Consider the following 23,508-nt stretch of genomic DNA (forward strand, 5'->3'; position numbering starts at 1 on the left):
TCCTGTTTATCTGTATCTATAAAGCACTTTGAATTACCAGGGGTACGAATTGTGCTCTATTATTAAACTTGCCTTGCCTAAATGGTTTATATTTATATTAATTTCTTTGATTGGGAGGATTCTGAGAAACATGAGTTCCTTTTCAGCAAAGGGACTCATGTAGTAGCTGAATTTATTTCCAAGGCTTCAGAAACACAGCTAAATCTTTTGATTGTTTATTTGTAGTTTTTAAAATATTATGTAACATTGTTACTTGAGAAAAGGATGATAATGTAACTGTGTATGTTTATATGCAGATATAAGAGGTTATGCTGTTACAACAGCCACAGTATGATTAAATAAACGTCTCATAAAACCATGTGGGTTTGACATTTTTATGAAATTACATTAAAATAAATAAATGAAATGAACCACAAACCAAAATCTGAACATTAACATACAAATATTCATGAATATATTATGCCCCCTTTCAAAATGCAAGATTGATTAATAAATGAATGAAAATGCAAATGTAATTTCCAAATTATAAATAAAAATTGTTTTCAAAAGTAATTTTGAAATATTTAACAGCCTAACTGTTTAAAACCTGAAGAGGATTTTCCCTCATAAATATAAACCTGTCTGCAGGTCAGAGTCACCACAACTGTAACATCATATTAATCTGAGAGCAGAAATAAAACATCAGTCTGACCTCAGAGTCTCCAGTTTACAGTGAGGACTCTTCAGAAAACCACACAGATCCTTCAGTCCTGAATCCTTCAGGTCGTTCTGACTCAGGTCCAGTTCTCTGAGATTGGAGGGGTTGGACTTCAGAGCTGAGACCAGAGAAGAACAGCTGATCTCTGACAAACTGGAGTTGTCAAATCTGAATAAGGAACAAAAGATGCAGATAAAATCATTGATAATCAGTCAGAAATGTTCAGAAGACTTTAAAGTAAAGTGCCACCACATTCTGTTTGGATGTTTGAAGTGTTTCTTCAGTGTAATTGTCATTTCAGCCACTGGAGGCTGAAGTTCAGCAGCTCCTCACTCGAAAACAAAGTGATTCCCTCAGCTGACCTGCGGCTGCAGTGGAATACAGGACATACTTGTGTGTAGGAATACAGCAGTTGGCTGCTTCATAAATATGTGGCAGCAAAGGAAAGTTCTGCTTTGATGTTAAGATGAAGCTCTAAAATCTTCTAAATGAAGAACATTTCAACACTCCGTCCACAGCAGCTCATCACTCAGCTTCTGTACCGCTGCTCTGAACTCCATCTACTGCAGTAACACACTGACTGAGTATGACCACACCACAAAGAAACACAACTATCACTGTGCTGCACATGAACTGTGCTCAGTGCAGGGAAACCTGTGGTGGAGCTCCAATCCTTTGGAAATAACAGCTTTCAGAGCACAGGGGGGCCACGGCCACGTGTCTGAAAGCCCCATGAGGGCTGGAGTCTCAACAACACAACTGACTCTGGTCCTCAGCTCCACACCCTCCAAGTCTGAAGACATTTATTAGGACATTAGATTAAAGATCTACCACAGTGGACTGACCTCAGAGTCTCCAGTCTACAGTCTGGACTCTCCACAAGATCACGCAGCTCCTTCACATCTGGATCCTGCAGGAGGTTTCCTCTCAGGTCCAGTTCTCTGAGATGGGAGGGGTTGGATTTCAGAGCTGAGGCCAGAGAAGAACAGCTGATCTCTGACAACCAACAGCATCTCAACCTGAAAAAAGAACAAATCAAATTCAACTTTTGGAAATGAATGGCAACTTTTATCATCATCATCATCAACAATAACGACAATAAAAAAAAAAATAAAAAAAAAATAATCATAATAATAAAACAACTAGAAATATAATTGATCAAAATTTAATAAATTCACGTTCAACATGAAGATCATTTCTGGATTGAAGATAAAAAAAAATCTACAACAAGCACTGACCAACCTCAGAGTCTCCAGTCCACAATGAGGACTCTTCAGAAAACCACACAGATCCTTCAGTCCTGAATCCTGCAGGTCATTGTTGTGACTCAGGTCCAGTTCTCTGAGATGGGAGGGGTTGGACTTCAGAGCTGAGACCAGAGAAGAACAGCTGATCTCTGTCAAACAGCAGTTCTTCAACCTGAGTAAAGAATAAAAGATGTGACTTTAGGAGACAAAGTTCCTGCTTTAAAGTGTTCAATGTTTCATCATTTGTTCAGAGCTGAAGGTTTAAAAAGTAGAAGTTTAGAAAATGAAAGTCTGTTTGAACCAACAGGAAGCAGCTTCACAACAGTGAACACAACTGACTCAAACTGTCAACATTGTGATTTTAACACATCAGAAATAACCAAACAGCAGAGTCAGCCAAACTTTATTTCTATCTCTGATTCTGCCACATATGAACTCTTGTATAACAATCTGAGCTCTGGCAGGTAAGTCCACTCTAAAACCAGTCAAACAGTCTACAAACAAGCTGCAAAAGCTCGAGACAGAAAACCAAACTCATCATTAACATATTTTAAAGATTAATTGTCTTGGCCTGACGTTGGAATGGAACAGATCTGTGAAGCTGCCTGATCATAGAATTACTAAAAAGATATTTCATTCTGACACTTTGAATCTTGTATCACTTTGCATCACCAAACGGTCTCTGGATGTTTGGAGGAAGCCAAAATGAAGAACCTACTGCCTTATAAAGAACTCTGTTATGACTCTGTTGGCCTTGTTGGCTGGTTCTCCTCTTTAAAAGGGAAGTTTTCCTGTACTGGGGTGATTCAAAAGAATTTTGTGATCTCGTACTTCCTGCTCCCAACTTTAGATCATGCTGGGCTGTGCTGTGTTTTCCTTTGTGTTAAAGAACTGGGTTTTTTTCTTCCATCACTACTGTTTTGTTTTCTTTGTTTGGCTGTTTTAGCTGTAACACTGTTTGTTTGTTTGTTTGTTTTTGGCCAATCTTATTTCAAACCAGACTTGATTATGATTAAAACACAGAGGTAAAAAACAGTAGAGCAACACAACAGCTGAACCACAAACACACCAATTAAAGTAAAGACACAGTTACACAAACACTTCAATGTTCAACCAGGTTCATTCATCCACAGAGCATCATATCAGCAGTCCACTCAACCTCTGGTGTCTTTGAGCCCCTTAAATATTTTCCTGAATGAGAACTCCATCATCACAACTGTGACAGATGCCAAAAGCAGCAGAAAGGTTATGTCCACCTCCCTAAAAGTAAATGATCCTCAGTGAACATAGAAGTCACCAGGATGACCCAGCATGACTGAGCAACATATTGGTGTGTTTGATTTGTTTCACTTATTGTGTTCTCCAGGTGGTCAATCAAATCAGTGATTCATTATGGAGCATCAAGCTGCAGACATGTTCAGTTAATTTTACCTGATTTAAATAAAAATCGTAAAAATATATAAGAAGTTGTAATTTTTGACCTGAGAGTTTCCAGCTTACAGTGTGGACTCTCCAGTCCAGCAGACAGCAACTTCACTCCTGAATCCTGCAGGTTGTTGTTACTCAGGTCCAGATCTCTCAGACTAGAGGACTGGGAGCTGAGGACTGAGGACAGAGCTTCACAGCTTCTGTCTGAGAGGTTACAGAAACTCAGCCTGAATAAGAATCAGAAAAATAAGAGAAAATTATTTCAAAAATGTGTTCTTGGTTTGAGCAAATAAAAAGATTCAGTTGATCTGGCTGGATTTATTTGCACGTACAGAACTTTGTTGGAGGCTTTGACCACTGGCAGCAGCCTCAGAAGAGCCTCCTCTGAAGCAGAGTATTTCTTCAGGTCAAACACATCCAGATCTTTTTCTGATGACAGTAAGATGAAGACCAGAGCTGACCATTGAGCAGGAGACAGTTTATCTGTGGAGAGACGTCCTGATCTCAGGGACTGTTGGATCTCCTCCACCAGAGAACCATCATTCAGTTCATTCAGACAGTGAAACAGGTTGATACTTTTCTCTGGAGACAGATTGTCACTGATCTTCTTCTTGATGTACTGGACTGTTTTCTGATTGGTCTCTGAGCTACTTCCTGTCTGTGTCACCAGGCCTCGTAGGAGAGTTTGGTTGGTCTGCAGTGAAAGACCCAGAAGGAACCGGAGGAACAAGTCCAGGTGTCCATGTGGACTCTGTAAGGCCTCATCCACAGCACTCTGGTAGAGACGTGTTGTTTTAGATCCTGTCCTTATTAGTTTAGACCTCCAAGTTGTTGTTTGTTCTTCTGACATCAGATTGACTCCAGAGTTGATGAAGGTCAGATGGACATGAAGAGCAGCCAGAAACTCCTGAACACTCAGATGGACGAAGCAGAAGACCTTGTCCTGGCACAGCCCTGTCTCCTCTTTGAAGATCTGTGTGAACACTCCTGAGTAAACTGATGCTGCTCTGATATCGATGCCACACTCTGTCAGGTCTGATTCATAGAAGATCAGGTTTCCTTTCTGCAGCTGCTCAAAAGCCACTTTTCCCAGAGACTTAATCATCTTCCTGGTCTCTGGACTCCAGTGAGGATCTGACTCAGCTCCTCCATCGTACTTGACCTTCTTCAGTTTGGACTGAACCACCAGGAAGTGGATGTACATCTCAGTCAGGGTCTTGGGCAGCTCTCCTCCCTCTCTGGTCTTCAACACCTCCTCCAGAACTGTAGCAGTGATCCAGCAGAAGACTGGGATATGGCACATGATGTGGAGGCTTCGTGAGGTCTTGATGTGGGAGATGATCCTGCTGGCCTGCTCCTCATGTCTGAACCTCTTCCTGAAGTACTCCTCCTTCTGGAGGTCATTGAACCCTCTGACCTCTGTCACCATGTCAACACACTGAGGAGGGATCTGATTGGCTGCTGCAGGTCGTGTGGTTATCCAGAGGCGAGCAGAGGGAAGCAGTTTCCCCCTGATGAGGTTTGTCAGCAGCACGTCCACTGAGGTGGACTCTGTAGGATCAGTCAGGACCTCAGTGTTGTGGAAGTCCAGAGGAAGTCGACACTCATCCAGACCGTCAAAGATGAACACAACCTGGAAGTGATCAAAGCTGCACATTCCTGCTTCTTTGGTTTCAGTGAAGAAGAGATGAACAAGTTCCACCAAGCTGAACTTCTTCTCTTTCAGCACATTCAGCTCTCTGAAGGTGAAGGGGAATGTGAACTCTATGTCCTGGTTGGCTTTGTCTTCAGCCCAGTCCAGAGTGAACTTCTGTGTTAAGACGGTTTTCCCAATGCCAGCCACTCCCTTTGTCATCACTGTTCTGATTGGTTGGTCTCTTCCAGGTGGGGGTTTAAAGATGTCTTCTTGTCTGATGCTTGTTTCTGCTCTGTCCTGTTTCCTGGATGCTGTTTCAATCTGTCTGACCTCATGTTCCTCATTGACCTCTCCAGTCCCTCCCTCTGTGATGTAGAGCTCTGTGTAGATCTGATTCAGAAGGGTTGGGTTTCCTGCTTTAGAGATCCCCTCAAACACACACTGGAACTTCTTCTTCAGGCCAGATTTGAGTTTACGTTGACACACTCGAGCACGACTTTCTGAATGAACAAAGAACAGAAGAGATTTAAAAAAAAAAAAAAAAAAAAAAAGGTTGATATTTACTTCTCCTAAGGAATAAGAATATGATCATATTTCTCTCAGTCTCCTCAGACTTTACTAAATATCTAATTGATTCATCATGTTAAATCCTCTTACTGCTCTGCAGACAGTCAGCCAGCTCCTCCTGCTTCATCCTCCTCAGGAAGTTCACTGTGATCTTCAGAAATGCCTCTCTGCTCCTCCTCTGCTCTTCATCCACCTCATCATCCTCATTCTTCATGAATTGTGGGTAATCTGGACTCAGACTCCTTTTGATTTTCTTCAGCTCGTTCTTCACAAAACAGACGATGTTCTCCTCCAGCAGCTGGAACACAATAACATCCTGTGTAAAGTTCACTCTCAGTATAAACTGATGGATCAAAGCATCAGATCATCAGTCAGCAGAGTTCAAGCTGCTGCCACGTCTCTTTCCAGAGCTACACAGAAAGATTCAGACCTGCTGACTTCACTAAACTAACTTCACTGGTGTAACTTACTAAGTTTGACTTTAGATTCTGACAACACAGAGATCCTGATCATCACATGAAGACCAAACTGATACAGCCCTTCAACACATCAACTTAGGAAGTGAAAATTCAGGGTATTAACTGTGACTGTGGCTGAAGATGGATCAGACCACCTGAACTAGTTCACTGATGAATTATATATCTTAATAATGGTTCATCCCATGCGTCAAGACATATGGCTGCCCCTCTGGGTTTGGTTCTGCCCGAGGTTTCTGCCTCTTAAAAGGATGTTTTTCCTTGCCACTGTCACCAAGTGCTTGCTCATCGGTGGATCTGTTACAGGGTCTCTGGATAGTTTTGTGGGGAGTTGGGTCTGGACCTGCTCTGTGTGTGGGGTGCCTTGGTGTGACTTTGGTGCTGTGTGGGTTAATCTGATGTGATTTGATTTTGATTTAATATGCTTATTCTCTGTCAGGCGACCTTGGAGGACCTGAAAGGCCCCATATAAATAAAATGTATCATTATTATTCCATCTTCAAACCCTGTAGAAACAGAGTCCATGGAGGTCCAGGACTGAATCTAATTTTGGTCTTTGTTATTAAGTCGCGGTTGAAATTATCTGGAAAACAACTAAAACTTTTTTTGAGAATTCATTGTAGAGGAACAAGAAGGAGCAGAAATGTTTTGTAAAAGTCTCCAACAGGCCATATTCATACAGAACATATCTGTTGAGGCTGATGGATTATTGCTCTGTGGTGAACTACAACTCCCAGTCCTCTCCCACTCTCTCCCACCCCAAACCTGTTCAATCCCAATTCAACTCCTGTCTGTCACAGAGTAAAGCTCTACTGGTCTAAAGAGTGCAGCTTCAAACTCAAGTCTTTGTTGGTGTCTGTTGTCGTCACTGGATGAACATTTACACACCATAAATATGGAGTCCAGGTCTGTGTGATGATGTTTGTCAGACTGAACTCTGAGGAGAAAAGACACAAACACACAGTTTGTTCCAGGAGTTTTCTATGAACAGCAGAGAAACTGATAGACAAGCTTTGATACCTTTAAGGAGTTCAACAACAACAAATGATCAGCTTTTACCTTTTTTCTTTGATAAAGTCATCCATAGACTGATCACTCTTCATGGACACACAGCTGGATACAGCAGACTGTTGTCCTCCCTTAAAGTTACGAGGATGACCCATAGACCAATCACTCTTCATGGACACACAGCTCAGTTCAGGAGAATCTGGTCTTGACTTCTGGTTGCTAGTAGAAACAGAGTTGACAGTAAAAGAATTAACAACCAAGAAAATGGGCAGAAAATTATCAGTTTAAAATAAATCAGCCAAGTTCATCCATCCAGCTTTCATTTGTATAGCCACAAATCATCCAGATCACTTTATTGTGCAATGTTTTTGTTCATTTTAATGACATTTACATATCACACTGACTGTTTGGATGTTTTTCATTTGACTAAAGTGAAGTGTTTTGCAAGTATTATTGACGTGCAAGTTGAATAATGATAATAATAATTAAAAAAAAAAAAAAAAACAATAACAACAAAAATAACAGCCATGTCTGTAGATCCGAGTGTGAGTGTGGCAGATTGTTTGTCCTGTCTGTCTCTGTGTGTTGGTCCTGAGATGGACTGGCAAATATGAATAAATGAATCTCCACATTCTGGTTGAGATCCCAATGGAGACAAGGACAAAAAAGAAAACAGCTGGAGTAAAAAATGTAAGTGACAGTGAGAGTGAATAATGATGGAGCAGTGATCTGAGTGCTGAGGTCTGACAGATGGACAGTTAGAGATCCTCATCTCACCTCTGAGCTTTGGTCTGACTCTCATGTTCCCCACACAGAGTGGTTTTAGAGGGAGGGGCTCCCTCCTCTCTGTCCTCACACTGATTCATAGCTGAGCCTCCACCTTCACACAAACACAACAAAAAGTTTCATTAACACAGGATTTACATCAGAGGACACACTCATCATCATTACTGTCATTAACTTCAGCCTTTAACTCCCAACAACAAACTGTTTGACTTTTCTCTCTCTGTGTTGCTTTCAGTCAGATTCTGTTATAAACAGAGAGCATTCCTGATTCATGTTAATCCCGATCTTCAATGTTATACATTGGCATTAACACTAAATTTCAAGCAAACTCAGATCACCATTCACTTTTTACAGTGCAAGTTGAAGAATTATTGAACCTTGACACAGTTATGATCACCATAGCTTGGCACATTTTGAGGTCTAAAATTTAATGAAATATATTTTTGAGGGCCAAATCATTCCTTCAGAAGCCAAGTAAAAAAGAAAAAAAAACAACAGTTACAACTAAACCATTCTGACCTGTGTTAGGAATTGAAAGGCCACAGGAGGTGGTTCTCTCATCTGATATTCAGGATGCATCTTAAACATTTGTTTCTTTGACACATTATTTAAATCGTGTGCCTCCTCAACTTCACATAGAAATCAGTCTGATCTGTCAGTGATCTGCAAGTTTCAGAGAAATGCATCTCAGATCTGATGGTGCTTCTTCTCTCTGTCCACTAGATGGCGGTATCTGACTGTGGGATGTGTTGATGGAATTGTGATTTAATTAATGTCACCTTATAGATCGAACAATTCATAAAAACAAGGAGTCCCACTTCAATCAATGGCTTTACATAATCTGGAAATATATGAACTGTGGAATTAACAGTAAGAGTTCAATTCACTCAGCCGAGTTCATCCAAGATTTCAGGCCAGTTCTGACATGTTTGTTCTGTCATGGCTCAACGATAACACTCCATGCCAGTTCAAGGAAATCAACTTAAGCCTTGTCAAGAAAGTTAAGTTGATAAAAACTTCTGCTTCACTTTAGATTAATTTGTGGTGACCATTTAAATACCATTTAAATAAAATCTGGTTTTACTCTGGTTATTTAAAATATTGAGTTTACGAAGTCAAAGAATCTTACTTTATATCAGAACAAGAACAAAGCAAAGGAACTATTCACTACAAATTTCGGATAAAATACTAATACATTAGGTCTGTAAATAGGAAGAAAGGAAGGAAGGTAAGTAAACATGTCTACTGTTGTCAGCTCAGTGTGATCACAGTGATCCTGTTCAGACATTTACAGATTCTCACCTGCTGAACTCACTTGAAGTCAACAGTCACTTTCCAGCTTTATGTGTCAAAGAAACATGTGAAGGGAAGAAGCTGCTTGTTCTCCATCATCAGTCCTGGTGTCTGTTTGAGCTGAGGAAAAGTCAAATCCTTGTAACTTCAGGGTTCAATTAAAAAAAAAAAAACCTGTAGTGACATGAAAACCATTCTCACCTGTGTTAAAAACCAAATCAGTGCCAGAGGACTCTTTGGGATGGTGCTGTGATTCTGCAACAACACCTTTAAAGTCCCGACCCTCAACTCAGCAGACGAAGATGTAAATGTGCTGCAACAATGTCAATTTCTAAGTCTGAAATTTGAAATAACAGTAAGCACTAAACAAATCATTCAGAGCCAACAACAACTATGTCATTCTGAGTTCAACCAACAGATGGAGCCATCAGAAATCTGGATTTCTTCATTATTTCAATATTTAATTCTAATTTCTACTATTCATATAGCTTTGTAATTGTCAAAGAGGAAAAATATCATGTAATAAAGAATGATGCAAAAACAAGACAAAACATAAATGTCCAGGGGCAAGTGTTTCTTATTTTTTTGTATTTTGTTGTTTGCTTCAACTTTAAACCAACATCTCTTTTCATCATCACATTCTTCTCTACTGTCTTCAGTTTAGAAACTGTCCACTTCCATGTTTTTTGATTTTGTTATTCAAAAGCAACAGAGCTGAGACAATGTCTTCAGGAGACACAGACCTTGAATATTATGTGTATTCAATTAGTGTTCTCATGGATTGAAGTGATATACATGAGCCACCAATAATTTTTCTGAAAAAGTATTGTTGGCTCATCTTTGATCTGGAACAATGTGGAAAGATTACATGAATCTTCTACTGTCTGTCCACTAGATGGTGATAAACAATGTGGGAACATTTTACATTAAATCAGTCACAGTGTGGAGAAATCAAACAGTTTCTGCTGAACAAACTGGTCATATTAAAGTGCTGCCTTTGTTTCTTATTGTTTCTAAATGTATTGGAAGACAAATGAACCGAGGAAACTGAAGTCAAACTGAGTTCAGAGGCCTCTTAGCCAGCTGACCAGTTCTGAGGAACCTCCATCAATAAACTCAGAATACAATCAAACCAAAACAATTAACAAACACAATGTGATCACAGTGATCCTGTTGATCAGAAATATAAAGATTCTCACCTGCTGAACTCACTTCAGGTTGATTTGCACACATTCCAGCTTTGTGTGTTCAGAAAACATGTAGCTGCTCGTTCTTCACTTCCTCATTACTCAACCAGTTTTCTTCCTCCTTATAAGAAACAAACAGGATGTGAAGTTTTACTATCTGTCCACTACATGGTGATAACCAACACACCCTCATTTGCCCGGTTTGCATTTGGCTCAGTACTTTTTTTTTTTTCGGAAAAATGTAATTATTGAAGAAGCTCAATTTTACTGAAGAGGAAACAATGATTGATCAAACTGACAAAAGAAAACACACATTATTTGAAAGCCCAAGTTCTGACCTCAGCAACTAAACGAAACAAGGTGAATGGCAGAAAGTCACTTTAGAAGAGAACACTGTTAGTCCTCAGCGACAGATTGTCGGGGAAATGAAAAAGAAGCAGTCTGATTTAAAGCCGCTGCCTAGAAATACATTACTGCTCACAACATTAGTGTGTGATGCTGCTGGAGGAGGAGAGGGGACCCTGCTGCTCTCTACACTTGATGATCTATCCCAATCACACAGAATAATAATCTGATTGATGGAGATCATGCAGGTTTCTGTTTATTTCTACAAACATCCTTATCAGAATTATAATTATTAAAGTGTACAGTGACATTTACTCAGGATAGAATTATATTCATTCTTATTAGAAAAAAAAATCTTTTATCACTTTGTCTATCTCCCTGTCTTTTTGTCATGTTCTTCAACTCTTCAACAGCCCATCTCAGTTAGTTACTCTTCTTTATATATCTGAGAAGGTAGCTGGTTGAAAATGATCATCATGGTCCCAGATATCAGCATCAAACTGTTAGTTTTCAACAAAAATGTATAAATATCAATTGCTAAAAAATAGGTTTTCAAAAGTTGTTGATCCAAACACAGTCTGAGCTCTCTGTGGAAAACTGAATATGACTTACAGGAAAATCTGATTCCAGAGCAGCTCTGAACTTTCTGTATCAGGTAGATCCTTCATCCTTTGATACTATCAGACATTACGGTCTGTTCTCAGCTCAGCTGGAGTTTTTCTCTGTTCGTCAAAGTGAACTCTGACCTCCATGTCTCAGTGTCTCAGTGTTACAGAAGTCCACTGTGAGTCTTCGTCCCTCCACAGTCCACAGGGACAAACTGACAGTGAAATAATAATAATGTTAACACTCACCGGCCTCAGCCTTCAGTTTCCCTGCTTCTGCTCCGACAGCTTCAAAATGGAGGCTGAACGTTTAACACTTCTCCTTTCAGCTGCTGCGGTTACTGGAAGTCACACGACCCTGTGTGTGTGTGTGTGTGTGTGTGTGTGTGTGTGTCTGTTTCCTCTGTTGTCAGTGTAACTGTCACATATTTCCCATTTAAGATGATGTAGCAGGAAGACGCAGCCTCACTGAGTCTCCATTTCAACTTGTGTCCAAAGTGAGGTCTTCAAACTATATACTGTTTTTAAACCTGACTGATAGGCCGAGTAATAAACAATCTGCATCATTCGTTATGCTCTTTCCTGAATGTTGTTGTCCCGTTCAGTCAAAAAAGGGAAGCGCTCACAAGCAGAAAGAAACATGGCGCCCCTTTTCCTATTGGTGGAAAAATGCACCACGTCAGCCAATCAAAAAATTATTAGGCAAGAAGCAACAGTTGGTTGCTAAGGAGAGGAGAAAGATGTTGGAGTGACAGCAGTAAAACGAAGGACAGAGATATCGACAGTGAGTTTTTAGATAAAAATAATAAATTGTGCAGCACCTCATTGTGAAATCTGATTGGTTTGTAAATATTTGTAGATAGATGTTCAAAGACCGCCTGAGACATTGCCTGAAATTTAATATCAATGGTTGTAAATAACTAAAGTTTTCAAAATTTATATTTACATTCTAAGTTATAAAAATGGTTTGTTAAACATGTCATGCAATAGCATGAGCATTAAGAAAGAAAAAGGAGAAAATAATATAATCTAAATAAAACATATGGTAGATAAGAATTATAATTTCAAAACAATAAAATTTTTCAGAATCCATGATTTCATCCATTTTTTTTCTTATGGTGTTATTTATATGTTGCTAACGTTGATGTTAAAACTGTGAAGAATATACAGCCAGAGTAAATAATACGAATTGGTCATTTGTGTTTATGTCTAGGTTGATTGTGCATTGATTGTGCAGACGAGTGAAGGTGAGACCTGTGTGTGTTTCTTCGTCCCTGTCATCTCACTATTTTCCTGTTTAAGGGCACAACAGCAGCATCCAGCTTCTCTGTCGGAGAGCAGTGAAGTTCTACAGATCCGTCCATTTCCTGAACTTTCAGAAGAGAAGATACCAAACAGCAGAATTTTTAATAACGTCTTTCTGATTCTGATCATCTCCGTTAGAGCATCATTGTGTAATTCAGTGTGTGTGCAGTTTGGGACACATTCATAAAACAGGGCAGAACCAGCAGATACATACATATACATCTCACTGCAGCACAATAAAGTCCTCTGTGAGTATTGTGTGTCCCACAGTGTACATGACATCTGAGCAGCAATACTTCCACCTGCTGGAGATTTATTGTTACTACAGCTGTAAAATAAATCTATCAGAACATGAACTCAGTCTGGAGAATCCAGAAGATTAATGACACACTTTGTCCTGCTGTTATGGCATCAAATCCAACTTTAGGTTTTCTATATATTAAACTCATGAGCACTGTTGGGAATCAAACAGAAAAGGACAAAGGACAAATGTTAATTGTAACATTCTGCCTGATACTACACTAACGATAGTTGAACAGGGGTGCAGATTATTGGACATATTATGTGAAGGGCTCATCCGGGATTTGAACCCGGGACCTCTCGCACCCAAAAAGCGAGAATCATACCCCATCCAAAATCACATGTGATTCAGATGTAAACACAAAGTCTGCCACACTGGTCACCTCCTGTCTGTAGGCAGACTCATCACCATGCTGGATGAGGCCAATGAAAGGAAAGACCTCCTTCGAGCCAGAGAAGAATCAGAGAATGTCTATCCTGGCCTGATGATTGTGTTAAGCAGCCTAAAGGGTGACAATATGTGTCCCATATGGGCTAGCGGTAAGGATTCCTGGTTTTCACCCTGGTGGCAACAATACATCAACCAGTTAGAACTGGATGTTGTTCATTAAAATGGGAAAATCACTTACTATTTGGAGAAATGTTAGAAGACATTCTCTTCGAAGAAGTTATGAGGAATGAAGTTTCTTTGAAAAGACTGAGAACTGAGGAAAGAACATCAGATGGAGACTAAAAGTTGTCCCCCTCAGAGAAAGTCTCACTGGATGATAAATGTGGTGTGTAACATTTTGAATGCCATTAAATTATCTGCTGAAAACAGCACCGACCACTAAATGACTGTTTCTCTTGACCAGATACAGCAGGTAAAAGTTGTAATACAGGAAGTGATGGTTTTCATCAGTTTGCTTTAATGATGAGCAGGAACTCCACTGAGAGTGAAGCACTGCTGGGGTAATTGGCAGTGATGGGATTCGAGTTTGGATGCTGCACACCGCACCCATTCCACCATGATTTCATCGCATTTTTAGCCATTTCTTGGGCAAAAAAATGTGCCCATATGTGTCCCAGTGGCCTAATGGCCAGGGATTGTGGGTTTGAGTCCCATCTGGGGTGGTGTACAGCAGAGTGGCGCAGCGGAAGCGTGCTGGGCCCATAACCCAGAGGTTGATGGATCGAAACCATCCTCTGCTAATGGCTTTTTAGCAACAGCTAGCTGTTCACTATCCAAAGTTTGTCGTATTTGAAGATGACATCATTACAATAGTAACGTAGTCTCACAAGACAGGTGCTTTGACCAGCTAAGCCACAGCAGCACTGCAACATTCATCTATATGCAGAGGATCTGGTGATGGAAGTGTAATGTGTATACAGTTGAGGTTGATGGTAAAGTGGTTTGTGAACCTGTTTGACTGCAGATGCGCATTTTCATTTGGACCCCAGGAAGAGTAGCTGCTGCCTCAGTGACAGCTAACGGGGATCCTAACAAGTGATAAACAATAAACAGACATTTCCAATCATCATCAAACTGGATTTAAAAAAATAAATAAATAAAAAAAAAATAGTCTCCAGATGTCTCCCATGACACTTGAGCCTGACAGCTAAATCAATTATCTGTCTGATGAAACCTTCTGGATGAGATGAGGACATTGATAATGCTGCCTGTCCTCACTAGCTCCTCCTCTGTGGTGACCCCCAAACAGGACACAACCTCAGTATCATGACAAGTCTCATGCTGCTGAACAATTAATGCTACAAGGATTCATTTCAGCTTCCCTTTAACAGATTGGATTCATACATTTATGAGAATTATCAAATTGTTGCAGAGTCAGAATGAATAGTCAATGGTGGAGGTCATGTCACAGTACTCACAGAATGAAACTCCTCCTTTGAAGCTGCTTTGAAGAATTTCCAACATCACATGTGATTCCGCTGAGCAGCTGAGAAAGTACAAAGTACAAAGTACTTTATGAACCAACATCAAAATGCTGGAAACACCGTGCTGTCGGGGGGCGCCGGTGTGTGTGTGTATGTGAATTCATGCACGTGAGTGGCATGCTAAAACTGCTAAAACTACCACACCATGTAGGGGATGTAGCTCAGTGGTAGAGCGCATGCTTTGCATGTATGAGGCCCCGGGTTCAATCCCCGGCATCTCCATTGCTGATAATGAAGCACATTGTCACAAGGGACATGTCATGGGCTCCAGTGGAGTGGTATTGGAGGGATCAGAGTGTTGGAGAGCAAAACTCTGTCCTGTGCTTCAGATACACTGTATCAGAAGCATTAATAATCAAATTATGATCATTAATAATCAGTCAATGAACGATCAATAAGCTACTCTGAATAGTGTTTAGATCTGAATCACATGTGATTTTGGAAATTCTTTGAAGCAGCTTCAAAGGAGGAGCTCTTCAGACTCTCATCACAATAAGTTTTGTGTCTTATTTGGCTCCATTTGGTGGAAGCTGTGATACTGACCTGGAACCCCTCCTCACCACGGCTTCCCAAAATAATTTTAATAAGGGTTTGGTCTAGACCTGCTCTATATGTACTTGACGTAACTTCATTATGATGTTTTGACGTGAGTTAAAAAAAGAGGCCAAAACAGTCAGCGTTTACTTTTAAGTGGACTTCAATGACTGTTGTTTTGTCATCACATGTACACTTGTGTTCACTTCGGTAATTTGGTAGGATGACTGCACAGGATAAATTGCTCCAAGCTGCGTGGATAATTGAGAGTTCAGGGTGTTGCACAAGATAAGTACTTCCTGTGCTTCATTATCAACGCTGGAGATGACGGGGATTGATGGCAGGGCCTCATACATGCAAAGCATGCACCCTACCACTGAGCTACATCCCCTGCATGGTGCACAACGCCCGCTGTTATGTTATGAATGACAGATGAATGACAGTGTGAAGTTTGCTGTCTGGTTGTGTTACTTGAAGGATCTTGACAAGACACTTGCCACAGTGAAGACGCCAGCTGAAGCCGTAATATAATGTCACATCAACGGCGTGGCCATTTGACTGCAGGTCAAGAGGTCCCCAGTTTAAATCTGGGTGCCCCCTGCCAAACCTGCATGTTTTCATACGCAAGCATGAACTCTGGTTGACTCCTTAATTTTGTAACCTCTGCCATGAATCCATACAAAAAAAAAACCAAAGACTTGCTGTGTTTAGTTCACTTGTTGTTGTATCTCGAAAGGGCTGAAGTCTTGTGGAGAAAGTGGGCATTGATCCCACTACCTCTCACATGCTAAGCAAGCACTCTACCATTTGAGCTAATTCCCCTGCCATGCCAACATGCAAGCTTTGAGAAAAGGCCCCTTTAACAATATCAACAGGTTTCAAAGCTTTTTCGAGAGAGTTCAAAATAATTCAATTTTTCAATCATCTGTATTTTTCAGTAAAAACACTTTCCCTGACCGGGAATCGTACCCTGGCCGCGGCGGTGATCCTAGCCACTAGACCACCAGGGAGCGTGTAGACAAAATACCTTTGTCTAGACTGCAGGTGGAAGTCTCAGTACTTTTTAACCTGCTCATAACCAGGCAGTGTTCTGCTGGGTAAGTTTGGGTCTAAAAAAAGAAACTGCTTATCGCCCAACGTGGGGCTCGAACCCACGACCCTGAGATTAAGAGTCTCATGCTCTACCGACTGAGCTAGCCGGGCTGCTAAAGCTGCAAAAAATGATCCTAAAAATTCCCAAAAAATACAGACTGTTTATTTTTATTTTGTTAGTGTGTTCGTACTTCACAAATCCAGCCACGTCTGAGTTAGCACAACTAGTTTCATTATAAATTCTGATGGCCAGCAAAACAAAACTCACAGATTCAAATTAAATCAGATTCATTCATATATATTGCCAAATCTTAACAAAGTTGAATCACACTGAGTAACAAAAGGTCGTTGTCTCGTTGGAGGGGATCATCGGCATAGGAGTGAAAATTAGTTCCACAACTGCCAACAACGATATGAAGTTTTTCCCCGATACCGTTATCAATATCTGTTAAAACAATTTTCCCTGACCGGGAATCGAACCCAGGCTCTGGCAGTAAGAGCGGTGAATCCTAGCGACTAGACCATCAGGGAGTGTGTGGTGAACACGGGACCTCTCGCCCCCGAAGCGAAAATTAGGAAGGTTAGGAAGGATACTAAATGTTGTAGTGTATGATCAATGCTCAGAAAACATTTGACAACATTTTAAATGCCATAAATGTCCTGCTGTCAATGGCTCGTTGGTCTAGGGGTATGATTCTCGCTTCGGGTGTGAGAGGTCAACATAGAACTCCCATCACATCGGAATTTGACGCCAGGGGAAACATTTGGGGGCATCAGATTTTTACAGAACAGCATCAACAACTAACATGCATACGTCACACTCTCACATTCACTTCAAATGGATGTGTACCTGGCTGCAGTATCTGGACAAGAGAAAAAGAAAATAAATATTCTCCTTCGAGCCAGATTTGAGCCAGCAACCGAAAGATTTTAACAACCAGCCTCTACAGTCCTCCGTTCTACCAACTAAGCTATCTCAAGGTTGTCACAGTTTTGCAAGTCCGTGCGACTCTGTGGCGCAATGGTAGCGCGTCTGACTCCAGATCAGAAGGTTGCGTGTTCAACTCACGTCAGGGTCAGATCATCTGTTTGCACCTTTTGGTAAACCCTCACATACTCTGTGGTGCAGCAGGAAGTGTTTTTCTGATGATCCATTTCATTTCTTCACATCACAGACAATTTTAGAATTCCAGGAGGACTATTGGATTATCATTCACAAGACATTAGAGAACTTCATTCACAGTTTGTTTTTCCACAGAGGAAGTGAAGTCACACACCACATGATGTTTCTCTTTCCTGCTCCTCGTTAATATAGTGGACAGTATCTCTGCCTGTCACACAGAAGACTTCAAACCTTCAAACTACTGATGCACCGATATGAAATTTTTTATGATATGTTGTTTTTTATCAATATCTGTTAAAAGCATTTTCCCTGACCGGGAATCGAACCCGGGCCGCGGCGGTGAGAGCGCCGAATCCTAGCCACTAGACCATCAGGGAGTGTGCAGACACTAAATGTTGTAGTGTGTGAGATTTTTGATGACTGAAAAGTTCTCCGCCTCAGAACATTTTAAATGCATTTTAATTTTGTGTGTAGCAGAAGGAAATTTGGTGACCACTTTTCACAGGTGACAAAAATTGTTAAGAATCATAACTCTGCATATACATGTACTTCAGAGTGGTGCTGTTGCTTAGCTGGTCAAAGCACCTGTCTTGTAAACAGGAGATCCTGGGTTCAAATCCCAGCAGTGCCTTGCGCCTAATGTTAGATGTTATAGATATAACAGACATTGACATGTAGAAATGTTGCTACACCATCCTTGGAAAATGGGAACGACCTGTACTTGTCCACGCTACACGTGTGAAGAAATGCAAATTTTGAGCCTCTGTGCCATCTAATCAGGCAGTCTTTGTGTATTGTGGACTCACTTTCATGGGCAAATATGTACCGACGAGGATGGGATTCCAACCCACGCGTGCAGAGCGCAATGGATTAGCAGTCCATCGCCTTAACCACTCGGATGTCAATGTCAGACGATCTGTGCTGTCAGATGATCTGTGATGTCAGATGATTAAAAAGACATTTTATACTGAATTGAACCCTTAATTCTTAATTTTTAATTCTGATTCATTTGTCTGTAGTTTCTGCATCGTTGTTCAGTCAGACCAACAGCAGGCTGCCATCCACAGTTCATCACTTTTATTTTCTCAACATGTCTCAACATGTCTCTGTGGTGCAATCGGTCAGCGTGTTCGGCTGTTATCTGAAAGGATGGTGGTTCAAGCCCACCCAGGGATGTTCTTTGTTTAAACCCCTTTGTGGACGGGATCTCTGCCTGTCTTGTGGAAGACTGGGATTTCCTGAATGTTAGAAACTCAGTGCTGCTTGCAGTATAAAACACAGCTGCTCTACATGAAAAGTGATACAACAGTGGTCACCTCCTGTCTGTAGGCAGCACTCTATGGTGGAGGTCATGAGAAAAAGTGGGAGGAGTCTTTGATCTCTGTGATGTCATTAGAACCTTTGTGACATCACAGAATATATAATAGGCATATAAAGTATGCCTTTCTTTGTTTGTGTACCAACAGCCTGAGCTCTGGTTCTAAACTACGATCTCTTAAAGTTAAATGTAAAATCAATTGAAGAGTACATTCAAACTTATACGTTGACTCGGGTAGTAATTTCTTCTCATGCTGTTTCTCCTTTGCTGCTGAAGCTGTTACATTTTCGGCGAAACGTACTCATCCTCTCCGTGGGCCTGCTTTAAGACCTCCAACTCCACTGGGTTGAAGTAAGTGGATCTCCATTGATGATGGCTTTTTATAGAGGTTGTGCATGCGTGCAACTCAACATGAACATGAACCAACTAAGATCAGCTGTTCTGGAACTGGATACTCAGATTTTCAAAGAGAAATTGGCAGCACTGATGCTGAGCTGCTTAAAGTGTCTGTCTTATAAACAGAACATCCTGCATCCAAACCCCAGCAGTGCTTCGCTCTCAGTGGAGTTCCTGCTCATCACCTCAACTAAGCAGAAAGTCATCTCTGCAGTTGTTCTCTGAAACATCTGTATCTGTATCGTAGAAGAAGTAAACATTTTACATTTTCTTGCAAAAGAAAAAAAAAAACACAGAAGCACACATTCACCATATAAGAAGTGGAGACGGTTTGGCTCAATCAGTGACATCCCTCGACACTGGAACCTCGAGCCAGCGCCTTTGATAAAGATCAGCTAACAGTCCTGTGGTTCCATGGTGTAATGGTTAGCACTTTGAATCCAGTGAGCCGAGTTCAAGTCTCGGTGGAACCTCTGTCTTCTGATTTAGTGGGATAGTGACTACATATAACAGTAACTCCACTCCACCCAAAACAGTGATCCACCCCTGAGCAGAGAGGAGGCTTCATGAAACAGTTTCTCTTTTCACCTGCTGCAGCAGCTCAGAGCCTCTGTGGTTCAGTAAAGGTCCAAAGAGGATGTAGCTCAGTGGTAGAGGACATGCCATATTGTGAATGAAGCTCACAGGACAGTCATGGTCACATACTCTTCTCTCCTCCAAACCTTTGAGGTTTTTTTTACCCTGACCGAAAATCAAACCCGGGCTGCAGCAGTGAGAGCTGATCCAGCCACATGCAATGGTGGTATAGTGGGAAACATATTTTCATCAAAATTATGTTTTAACCATTGTTGGCAGGACTCAAACTTGCACGGGGAAAACCGAATGGATTTCAAGTCCATCGCCTTAACCACTCGGCCACAATCGCCAGAAGAGCTAACCCTTATTATATGGAGCTGTGTGAGGTTGGCTGGTTGTGTTATTTATAGTATCTTGTAAAGTGAAGCAACAGTAACTTTGTGGCTCATGCTGTGCTGCGGAGAAGGGAAATTGGTGTTTTAGCTGTCGCAGGAGCTCAGAAGCTGTCTGGTTAGCTAACGCTGCTAAAACTGCTAAAGCTAACACACCACACAGGGGATGTAGCTCAGTGGTAGAGCGCATGCTTTGCATGTATGAGGCCCCGGGTTGCATCTCCAGCATTGTTTTGTCATCACATGTACACTTGTGTTCACTTTGGTAATTTGGTAGGATGACTACACAGGATAAATTTCTCCAAGCTGCGTGGATAATTGAGAGATCAGGGTGTTGCACAAGATAAAGACTTCCTGTGCTTCATTATCAACAGGCTTCTGTGATTGGTCAAATGTTGGAAATGTTGGAGCTGGGGGAAGAATCCATGACGCTGATTGTCTGATGAATTTCGGACTTTGTGTACGTGATTGTGGCCTCCAACATTTCTCCAACACTTCTCCAACACTTCCCCGGACAATCCTTCTGCCTCCCCTGGAGGCGTGGGTTCAAATCCCACTACTGACAGAAGCTTCTTTTCTTTCACCTCTACTGCTGTAAGGTATGTTTGGGGACAAAGTTGTTTTATGTAGATAATACGTATTACATAACAACTAATTACACTTGGATGAATTAAAATGTAATTTTTTTACTTTAACAGTAAGTGAAAACACGAAGAACAAGTGTGCATGTGTAGACGTCCTCTTCCTCTGTGTCCTGGACAGTAAAAAGCAGATGAAGCAAAATAGGTGAGAACAGATGATGTTCAGTTGTTGAAATTTCTTTATTTGGACGATATGCTTTGACCATCAGGGGACAGTTTGTTCTGTAACATTGCTCACAGTGCTTAAACAAAAACCGTGTACCGGTACCGTGATGCATGTACTGATCCTTATTTGCACGTGCACAGTGTGATTATATATTTTTTTATTTTGGCAGGTGACCAATTGTCTGGTAGTTTGTTCTCTCAGGGGAATTAGCTCAAATGGTAGCTCAAACCACTTTACCATCAACCTCAGCTGCAGTATACACATTACACTTCAACAACTAATAACTCCACAATGAGACTGTGTGATGTCACTGGAGATCAAAGGTATTTCCTGTCTTTCATTGATTTCCAACATGATACAGATGCATATGTCACTCTTTCACGTTCGCTTCAAATGGCTGCTGGCTTAGTATGTATTAGTATCAGTAAGTCTTGTCTTGTAAACAGGAGATGTTGCATTCAAACCCCAGCAGTGCTTCACTCTCAGTGGAGTTCCTGCTCATCACTTCCTGTATTCCAGCTTTTGCTTGCAGTTTCTGGACAAGACAAAGTGGTTGTTGCTGTGTTGAGCAGATGGAAATGTGGTAACCGCTTTTCACAGGAGACAAACTTTGGGAAGATATTGGCAATATAACACTAAGGGCTCGTCCGGTATTTGAATCCGCGACCTCTCACACCCGAAGCGAGAATCATACCCCTAGACCAACGAGCCATTAGTTGCAATGACATAAAGGTCCTGGATCTGAGGGAGCCACAGGGAGCACACAGGCTTTTGTGTTTTAAGTCCTAACTCCTTTATTATGAAACAGTCAAAGTTTCAGAGACCAGAATGCCCTTTAGTGCAGGAAGGAGTTTACCTTGAGTCTGGTGCCTTAGACCACTCGGCCATCCTGACAGACAGATGGTTGTTTGAATTTGAATTACTTCCATGTGACAAGTGGAGATATGATACGCTCTACTCTGCATTGCCATCATATTGGAGGTGCGTTTAGCTGTGCAGTCAGCATTGGTGGTTCAGTGGTAGAATTCTCGCCTCCCATGCGAGAGGCCAGTGTTCAATTCCCGGCCAATGCAATGGTCACTGCTCTCCATGAAAAGCGGCAGTCAGCACTGCCTGGATACAACAGTGGGCAGGGCTGTATGTTTATACTGAAACACTGACAGCTCTCCTCCTTCTCACTCTTTTACTTACTCTGGGTTCCAGGCCTCGTTGGTGCAGTAGGCAGTGTGTCAGTCTCATAATCTGAAGAACGTCAGCATGTCGTGTTCATGGAACAGACCCTGTCTTCAGGTTTGTAGACAGATTAAATTTGTTCTCCAAAGAACAGAAAAATGATGAGACAGGTCAGGAGTTTTTCAGCAGCACTGATTAACAGGAAAACATGGAGAATGTTAAGTTGTGTATGTTGGCTGGTTAAAGCAGCCTGTTTAAATCCCAGCAGTTCCTTGTTGCTAAAGTCAGATGTTGTAGAAATAAACTACCTTTGGGTTTTCATCAGCTGGAGGTTACAACATGATAAGCACTTCCTGTGCAAAAGGCCTCGAGCGATTGTGCCATAAAAAAAAGGTTTTTCCTCTCTGCTAGATGAGTCCGAACAACAGCACTCAGCTGTGTCATATTTTAAGGCTGTGCAGATTACAGAGATTCTCCAACATGCTCTGTAGCTCCCCACCTGGGAAACTTGGTCCATGAAAGCAAACAACCGTCAGAGTCAGGCCGACCACAGAGCCTGTTCTCCTGATCAGCCTGTTCAGTCTCTGTGTGTCTCCCTTTTTGTTGCTGTCTGCTTTAGTTTAGTTTATTTGCACATTAGAAGCACACTGAAAAAGACTTCATGATAAAACACTGTGCAGGGGAAGTTAGAAGTCACAAAAGGTTTATGGAAATACTAAAAGCACCAAACTTTTCATTTTCACATGATTAGACTTTATTAGTCTTCCTATAGTCTGGGAAAAAAACTGCTAAAGCTACCACGCCATGGAGGGGATGTAGCTCAGTGGGAGAGTGCATGCTTTGCATGGATGAGGCCCCGGGTTCAATTCCCGGCATCTCCACAACTTATCTTGTTTAAAACTTAGACAATTTTTACGATGAGAGCAGAGGAGTATCTTATGAAGGAAGTTCAACAGAGCCGGGCTTTGTTTGGGTGAGCTGGCTCGACAAAGTCGAAAGCCGAAAGCAAATTTGTGATGGCGACAATATGTTAATATAATTGTGTTGAACTGAACTGTGGATGGCAGCCTGCTGTTGAACTGACTGAACAACAATGCAGAAACCTTTATCTTGTTGTTTCTCCGTCTTGTACAGCACACAGTGGAAATTACTTCTCATTTTTGCTTCCATGACCTGGAAGTGGAACTAAAGGTGGTCAGCAACGAGGGCTGGAACCCAGAGGAAGGAAAAGAGTGAGAAGGAGGAGACCTGTCAGTGTTTCAGTATAAACGTGCAGCCCTGA

At 41.3% G+C, this 23,508-nt stretch overlaps 1 long non-coding RNA gene and 8 other non-coding genes across 10 annotated transcripts; 5 read left to right on the forward strand and 4 right to left on the reverse strand.

The window, feature by feature from the left end:
• Positions 1-6,947: 6,947 nt before the first annotated feature.
• On the reverse strand, positions 6,948-10,401 carry LOC115057171 (uncharacterized). 2 transcript variants are annotated; one of them, XR_003841904.1, is made up of 6 exons: positions 10,338-10,401; positions 9,340-9,451; positions 9,148-9,258; positions 7,837-7,939; positions 7,111-7,278; positions 6,948-6,988 (listed from the first exon to the last, which is right to left on the reverse strand). It is a non-coding gene; the product is annotated as an uncharacterized LOC115057171 (long non-coding RNA). The 2 variants fall into 2 exon arrangements; XR_003841905.1 differs by having other exon boundaries at positions 9,340-9,475; positions 10,338-10,395.
• Positions 10,402-14,965: 4,564 nt separating this feature from the next.
• trnaa-ugc (transfer RNA alanine (anticodon UGC)) lies at positions 14,966-15,037 on the forward strand. The gene has a single exon. It is a non-coding gene; the product is annotated as a tRNA-Ala (tRNA).
• A 1,442-nt stretch (positions 15,038-16,479) lies between these two features.
• On the reverse strand, positions 16,480-16,552 carry trnak-cuu (transfer RNA lysine (anticodon CUU)). Its single transcript has one exon. It is a non-coding gene; the product is annotated as a tRNA-Lys (tRNA).
• An 896-nt stretch (positions 16,553-17,448) lies between these two features.
• trnaw-cca (transfer RNA tryptophan (anticodon CCA)) lies at positions 17,449-17,520 on the forward strand. The gene has a single exon. It is a non-coding gene; the product is annotated as a tRNA-Trp (tRNA).
• A 349-nt stretch (positions 17,521-17,869) lies between these two features.
• On the reverse strand, positions 17,870-17,941 carry trnae-cuc (transfer RNA glutamic acid (anticodon CUC)). The gene has a single exon. It is a non-coding gene; the product is annotated as a tRNA-Glu (tRNA).
• A 180-nt stretch (positions 17,942-18,121) lies between these two features.
• On the forward strand, positions 18,122-18,195 carry trnat-ugu (transfer RNA threonine (anticodon UGU)). The gene has a single exon. It is a non-coding gene; the product is annotated as a tRNA-Thr (tRNA).
• A 3,497-nt stretch (positions 18,196-21,692) lies between these two features.
• trnap-cgg (transfer RNA proline (anticodon CGG)) lies at positions 21,693-21,764 on the reverse strand. The gene has a single exon. It is a non-coding gene; the product is annotated as a tRNA-Pro (tRNA).
• Positions 21,765-22,055: 291 nt separating this feature from the next.
• trnag-ccc (transfer RNA glycine (anticodon CCC)) lies at positions 22,056-22,126 on the forward strand. The gene has a single exon. It is a non-coding gene; the product is annotated as a tRNA-Gly (tRNA).
• A 909-nt stretch (positions 22,127-23,035) lies between these two features.
• On the forward strand, positions 23,036-23,107 carry trnaa-ugc (transfer RNA alanine (anticodon UGC)). Its single transcript has one exon. It is a non-coding gene; the product is annotated as a tRNA-Ala (tRNA).
• Positions 23,108-23,508: the final 401 nt, after the last annotated feature.

Source organism: Echeneis naucrates, chromosome 2 (genome assembly GCF_900963305.1).
Source record: "Echeneis naucrates chromosome 2, fEcheNa1.1, whole genome shotgun sequence".
In the NCBI taxonomy this organism is placed as follows: domain Eukaryota; kingdom Metazoa; phylum Chordata; class Actinopteri; order Carangiformes; family Echeneidae; genus Echeneis; species Echeneis naucrates.